This window comes from Canis lupus, chromosome 4 (assembly GCF_011100685.1).
Source record: "Canis lupus familiaris isolate Mischka breed German Shepherd chromosome 4, alternate assembly UU_Cfam_GSD_1.0, whole genome shotgun sequence".
Classification (NCBI taxonomy): domain Eukaryota; kingdom Metazoa; phylum Chordata; class Mammalia; order Carnivora; family Canidae; genus Canis; species Canis lupus.
In genome coordinates this window covers 55,938,168-55,945,224 of record NC_049225.1, presented here as the reverse complement: position 1 = coordinate 55,945,224, position 7,057 = coordinate 55,938,168, and the positions used below count along the sequence as shown (strand labels likewise).

General features: G+C 44.6%; 1 protein-coding gene and 1 long non-coding RNA gene across 4 annotated transcripts in view; one reads left to right on the top strand and one right to left on the bottom strand.

Annotated features, from left to right (window-relative positions):
- Positions 1–217: 217 nt before the first annotated feature.
- LOC106558729 overlaps positions 218–7,057 on the bottom strand; it is a 30,675-nt gene continuing 23,835 nt past the window's right edge. Inside the window, exons 3-4 of one of the 3 annotated variants that reach the window (XR_005358373.1) lie at positions 6,724–6,815; positions 489–2,779 (exon numbers count right to left, since the gene is read on the bottom strand). This is a non-coding gene — a long non-coding RNA (uncharacterized LOC106558729). Of the gene's footprint in view, positions 458–488; positions 2,780–6,723; positions 6,816–7,057 lie in introns of those variants that run through there. The other 2 variants (XR_005358371.1, XR_005358372.1) reach the window with 2 other exon arrangements.
- LARP1 (La ribonucleoprotein 1, translational regulator) overlaps positions 2,601–7,057 on the top strand; it is an 84,594-nt gene continuing 80,137 nt past the window's right edge. Inside the window, exon 1 of the mRNA XM_038534947.1 lies at positions 2,601–2,624. The gene's annotated coding sequence lies outside the window, so the exon portion shown is untranslated. The remainder of the gene's footprint in view (positions 2,625–7,057) is intronic.

The following is a 7,057-nucleotide window of genomic DNA, read 5'->3' as shown; positions in this document are numbered from 1 at the left end:
TCCAGTTAATCCTTCTTCATTCCTGTTTCATTTTATTTGTTGGAAAGCTTACATAAAAAGCACCTTCCTTTCATCTATTCTGGTTGCCTCAGGCACAGTTCGTACAGGAAAGACAGAATAAATGTTTGTCTCCCTTTATTTACCACTTTTCAAAATAATGAGTTGATTTCCTACTATCTTTCAAAGATGATCACTGAAGTTTTTTATTTTAAAAAAATCATTATGAATTCATGGATTTAAATATGTTTAATGTTACCTATTCATTGCAGTTATTTTCTTGACTGATGCTGAAATCATCTGGCCTTTGGCAAATAAGAGTCTCTTCAGGTTGTTTCCTGAGCCCCTTTGCCATGACTCTGGTTTCCTTCGTTTGTGGCATTAAAAGTCCATGTACATGTTGTACATTTTCCACTCCAGAGCTGGAATCAGCTATTTATTTTGTGAGGAGCCTGGGATCCTTTAAATGTAAAATCATATTTTGAGACTATAGTCTGGACCCTAAAGGTGCTCATTCAAGTGTTGATTGTTATTTCTAGACCTGACAACAATAGGCAGAGCCAGGGAATATGGTGTTTGTTTTCAGATCAGCTGCATCAAAAATTCACACTGGAACTTCTGACTTAAATCCAGGATTATAAAATTTTTACTTAACCCCTTTTGTCTTTCATTTGTATTTCCTTTCTCTCACATTAAAAGTCCTGGTTCCCAATACCACCACCATGAAATTCACTTGCTTTACCCTACACTACTTACCAACAGTTTCAGAATAACAATCCCAGTGTTACCATCAACAACATGATGACTGACAACAGAGAGCCCTTTTAAAAAATCAGAGTAAAAATTCTGAAAATGACAGTGGAAAGGAATTGAACAGGAAAGGTCTGTACTGACCTTATGTCACAATAGGGCAGTTTACATTGCTGCTGCTTTTTTTTAGCACTATATTCTGTTGGTCAGGATTTGGTTCTTCAATGTAGGAAACTCCTAAAATCATAGCCCCTGCCCTTTGGGAATTTACACATGTCTACAGAGTGGAAGAAACATGAGGTCAAAGCAGTGTAGGCTCGTACAATGATTGTTTTATTGGTAACTCAAGTGCTGATGAACTCCAGACTTCAGTTTCCCTCCATAATGAATGAGGATAAAGAAAGGAAAGAGAAATTTGCAAGAGGGGATCTTGGGCAAGCCATTGCTCTGAATCATTTCCTTATCTATTAAAAAGGAGTACAAGGATTGGACTATATTCTAGCCACAGGCAGCTTTCTTTCTATTCTCCAAATACCCCTACCTCAGGGCCTTTGCACTTATAGTTCTCCGTTCCTGGAAGATTCTTGCTCCAGCTCCTCTAATGACTGGTTTTTCTAATGGCTGGTTATTCAAGCCTCAGCTTCAATATCACCTCATCAGAGAGGGCCTTAGCGACCACATAATCTAAACTAGCCCCCCCCCCCCCCCATGACTTTATCATATCAGCCTATTTCATTTCTTCAGGGTACTTTTACCTATCTAATCTGTTTACTTATGTCTGTCTTTCCTCTTTCTAGAATGCAAACTCAATAAGGTCCTTGACTTTCCTGTTCACCGATGTAGCCCTAGGATTTAAAATAGGTGTGGCACATAATAGTTGCTGAATAACAATGCCTGCAGAATGAAGCAATGGCTGCTAGATGCATGGATGAGCTAGATCATCTCCTAAGTCCTTTTTAGCTCTAAGTCTATGATACACTCAACAAACTGAGTGTAGACTCACCTACAAGCAAGACTGTACCATCTTACAGATATGGAAACTGAGGCAGTGAGTGGCTTGTCAAAGGCCTTATAGAGAGGGAGGTGATTTGGTCCAGGAGCAGTGGGTGGAAGTCAAAAGCAGGAGACTCAGGTTTGAATCCTCACACCGTCCTACTCTGTCAACCTTCCTTCCAAGAGCTGCGTGAGTTGGACATTTCATATCTCCAAGGACAGTTCTCCATGGACAGAGAAGACATACAAATAACTCTGGTCTAGGGTTATGTAGAGATAGTGAAGCTTTGTGAACTGAGAGGCATTAGGCAGTCTGCAGAATGTTTGCCCTTTCTCTCCCTCCAGCTGGTCCTGTGGTTGAGGTGGGGATAAGGAAGGAAGCCCAGGAAGGAAGGGCTGTCTGTGAAGGAAGGGAGAGCCAGCTGGTCGCCACGGTTTTGTTTTCTCACCTGAGTCCCCAGCCCTCCCCTAGCCTGGCTTTTCTCACCTGCTCAGGTAAAGAGGTAGGGGGAGCCTTGCTCAGCCAATGAACTGTAGTCATTCTCTTAAAGGCACCCAGCAGCTGGCAGGAAAACCAGCCATGCCACCTGGAGAGCTCCCCAGTGGGGGCCAGAGGCAGCTGTTCAAGCTAGATGAAATTAAGCCCTCCGTGGCCACTTCGTGACCCCAGGGCCTGGTCATTTTATGTCCTGGAGGTTGCTTTCTTCAGAGGCCTCTTTCACCTTGCCCAGAGCTGGCTTTCCAGGACAGCTCCCATGCCTAGCTGCCCTGGCAGACGCCCAGGGAGGAAAGACAGCGTGGCCTTGGCAACTGCCCGCCAGGAAGGAGCCCACAGGTGCAAGGGAGAAGCCATTTCCCTGTCCTGACCCTTTTCAGCAGCCCTGGTGAGTACTGACAATCTGGGTTTCTTGAAGCTCAGCAAAGCAGGGTCTGGTCGAAAGATGCTTCTCCTGAGGGGCAGAAACTTTGGGTGCTGGTTTCAGCTCCGCTGTGTGACCTTGACAAGTCACTGCAGCTTTCTGAGCCTCATGTTCTCCATCTGGGAAAATGAGTTTAAATTTCCATGTCAGCTTTCTCCTTCTCTTATTTTTCCATCACACCCCTTGTTTTGAAAGATTTTTGTCTGCCGAGCTGTACCTGTTACATGTCATTAACTGGTTTTCCCCTTCTTTGTGAATTGGGACCCCATAATAGCCAATCATTGTTTTCTGGTCAGCAGGAACGAACTGCCATGAAACATCAAGCTGATGTAAGTTAAACCAAAAGTAAAGAAATGTGCTGTTTTAAGCAGCCTGTGCAAGCTTATCTAGAGTCAATATTTGCTTTTCATTTGGTCTTTTGAAATATGAGAAATAGGGCAATTTTCAGAGGATGGGGATCCTAGGTGGGAGCCCCTAGATCTAGCTTGCATGGATCATGAGCATACCAGGCAGAAATACCGCCTTCACACCCTAGGCCTGGCTTGGGTCTCTACAATACATAGGTTGCATTCTCTCTCTCTCTCTCTCTTTTTTTTTTTTTTTTGTAAGATTTTATTTACTTATTCATGAGAGACAGAGAGAGAGGCAGAGACATAGAGGGAGAAACAGACTCCTCACAGGGAGCCTAATGTGGGACTCCATCCCAGGACCCCGGGATCACACCCTGAGCTGAATGCAAATGCTCAACTGCTGAGCTTACCGAGGTGTCTCATGGGCTGCATTCTTGAAAGTGGGATCCTGTGACCTGAAAACTTCCTATTTGGGGCTAGACTGCTCCTTGAAGACCTCACACTGGGTTCATCCGCTGCTCTGCCTGAGGTTAGACAACCCTGGATGGGGGAAACTGAGAGGTCCCTCAGTCTTCCACCATGGGTTGACCAGTGGGGTGATGGAAACAGGTGCACGTGAGCACAGGGTTTGGAGTCCAGGAGCATATGGCAGACACAGCTTGTGCTGGGAATCAGGGCACAGGACTAATCTGCATTGACTAGCTCTGTAACCTCAGGCAAATTGCCTAACCTCTTTGAACCTCAGTTTTCCCAGCTGTAAAATGGGGATTATAATCTTGGCAATGCTTGCTTCCCCAGATTATTCTTAGGGCCAAATAAAATAGTGTACATCTTGGAAGCTCAGAGTCCACAGATTTTAAAATGCTTCCCAAATTCAAAGATGGAAACAAAAAACCCCACAGACATGCATCTTAGAATTGACAAAATAGAGTAATGGCTGTTTTATAAAACGTGACCTCCTTGATAAAGAATTATTCTAAAAAAAAAAAGAATTATTCTAATTGTGATGGGATTATGGTTGCTCATTAAGTTCTCTTCCTTTTTTTTACAATACCATTTATTGGGACTTTTTTGAAATACAGACTCATATAAACAAAAAGCAGGGGAAACAGCTCACTGAGTCATGGTATTTTCTAATGGAACTGAAACCCAGGCTGGGAATGTGGCCCTCATGTATGAGACAGTATAATATGTGGCTGGCATCAGACAACCTTGAGTTCAAACACAGACTTTGAGACCTCCTGGTGACCTTGGGTGTAAGTCACTTTTCTCTGCTTCAATGTCTTCTAAATTCTAAAATGAGGTGGGAGTGGAGAAATAGCAAAAGTGTTGGCTGGCTAAGTGGTAGTGGTGGTGTTGTTAAGTTGGGGTTCAGCTTAGGGCAGGGACTCAGAACCCACATACTTGTTCTATTAGAGGAGCCCCAATCAGGAGGGCACCTGATCCTTAGAGTGGATTGGATAAACTGATTCAGAGCTAGACATTTCGGTCTGTCTCCCCATCCATAAAATGGAGTCCCTCATAGCCCTGCCATCATCTGGGGTGGCAAGAGACTTCTGGAGACAATGGATGAGCAGGTCTTTGGAACCTGTCCATTCCCCTGAATCCAGAGGGCTGTTTTTGCTTCTTGCTTCGGGGTCTGGTCAAGATCCCAAGCCCCTTCTATTCAGTCATTTAAGCTTCTTTATCCTGTCCCTTCTCCCATTGCTCCCTGCTAAGCAAATCAGTCTCAAGGACTGCTGGTTCAAGGGTCTTGGTGGTACCTCCTTTCCCAGAATGAGTGGAGTGAGAGCTAGAATGGAAGTTTCCCGGGAATGGGAAAGGCAGCCCTTCTTGCCTAGGCTTTGGGCAGATGGTAGGCAAAAGCATGTGTGTGCATGTGTGTTTGAGCACATGAGCTAACAAAATTCAAGTTGAAAAATTCTAATGCTGTGAAGGCTCCCAATAGGTCACGTTAGCCAACCCCCTGCAGTGTGCAGGCCTCTCTTCTAAACAACATGAGAAGGTTGTGGCTGCACCCCAGGGAAGTCTCTTAAACATCCTTCCTAGGTAACCAAACTTGGCATCTCCAAATCCTCCCAAGGGGGGGTATGCAAGCTATGTGTGAGCATGTTTGAGGGCCTTGCGTGTCTACGTTAGAGTTCTACAGACACTGAGCACTGATACCTCGCAGGAAAATAAGCTTGAGGTGGATGGACTGGGGTGCCTTGGGGTGGGTGTTCATCAGACCGCTGTTAAGTTCAGAGGCACTTTGCGGGGAGGGGCTACATCTACGGAGCACCTACGATGAGCAAATGATTGTGCTGTTTTCATTACTTTGCTTAATCTGGACAGTAGTCCATTTTAGTGTTCAATTCCCATTTTACAGATGAAAACTCCAAGGCTCAGAGAGGTTACAGATCTTGGGTGAGACTGCTTAACTAACAAATGGCAGAAGCATGATTCAGATCTTTGTACAGCTGAATTCACAGCAGGGGCTTTTACTTGTTCTACTAGAGGTTGCAAATCAGACCAAATACTAAAGTCCCCAGATCCAATTTGTTTGGTCTACACAGTGTTTTGTTTTGTTTTAACCTATTAAAATTTAGATGTCAGCATTTGAAAATGGGGCTGCTTAATATAAAAATCTCAATTCTGACTTCTCTTTAAAAATCAGGAGAACGTGGCAGGATAAGTTCACACCCTCCCATGCCAACCATCAACTTAAACTGATAATCAGCTGCTGCCTTTAAACAGAACATGTGACCTCTAGTTGGCCACAGTTCCCATCACTCCCTACTATCTACCCAACACACTCTAATTTGTGATACCAGCCTGGTCACACAGGTCTATAGAGACCCAGACCTTGGTCCTAGCACTTGTACTGACTGTGACCTTAAGTAAGTTACAACACTTGTCTGGGCTTTAGCTGTCCCCTGGGATAGTTAATGCTCTGAAATAACTTTCTAAGTAGTTTTTTTGTGCTGTTTGGGAGAGAAACCATTAGTCTCTAGCATATCCACGTCTTGACCACCTGGCTGTGCATGATATACATCCATGTAAATTACACTAGGAGTGGTTGGTGTTATTCACTCTTTGTTACCATCATTCTGTTGCACCGCATGTCTGATGTCTTTTGTGACATGAGCCATTTGGGAACAGGTAGGGCCTGGCGGCACTGATTCTGGAATGATGCCCATTCCAAACATTGCTTGGAGTTCGACTTCCATCTGCCTCTGCTCATCTGTTCTGGGAAGCCTGATTGAGATTTCAACATCTCAATGTCCTATTCTGACCTCATTTTTGCTATAGAGTGTACAAGAGAAAATCTACAGCCCAGCTAAGAATGTTCTCTCTTTCTTTCCTATACACATGCACACACCTATGAGTGAGAAATAGCCATGCTTTAGAAGTCTGCACTTCTATCTAGGGTCTTTTTTGAGTTCCTGGGGTCAGATCTTTAGAGGCATGGATGGACTAGTACAGATGCAAATGTGTAGATCATCTAATCCAACAATAGCAGAAACATTTCACTTCATTTGCTAATTCCTATCAACTGGTAGTGTTGAAAAGGCTTCTGAAGCTACCTATGAGCATGGAATGATCATACGCTAAGAGCTATCAGCAATGTCTACTGTGCGCATGGCAAGGGCTTGTAGCAGGGCTTACACCAGCAATTATACGGACATGGAAACTGCCTGGGGAAGGGAAGTGACTTGCCCAAAGTAACTCACCAAGGCAAGGAAGAGTCAGATCCAGAAGCAGGGTCTCTTTCCAACGTGAGGCCATTGTTTCCACTATATTAGCTCAGAGAAGAAAATTGAGACTGGGCAGAGAAATGAGAAACAAGACTAGGACCTCCAAGTCCTGGCTCCCCCAGAAGCCTGGCTGGGGTTGTGGCTGAGGAATTCAGTTCTGTCCCACTAGACTGAGCCCTGCCAGCCGGCCTGTTGGCTTCTGCTCCACTTCTCAGAGTCCCTTTGCTCCTGCCCCACTTTCCTGTCTCATTTTCCTCAGGCTCAGAGTGTGCACATCGGAGCATGAGGCCTCCGGGGATCCTAGGTCCTA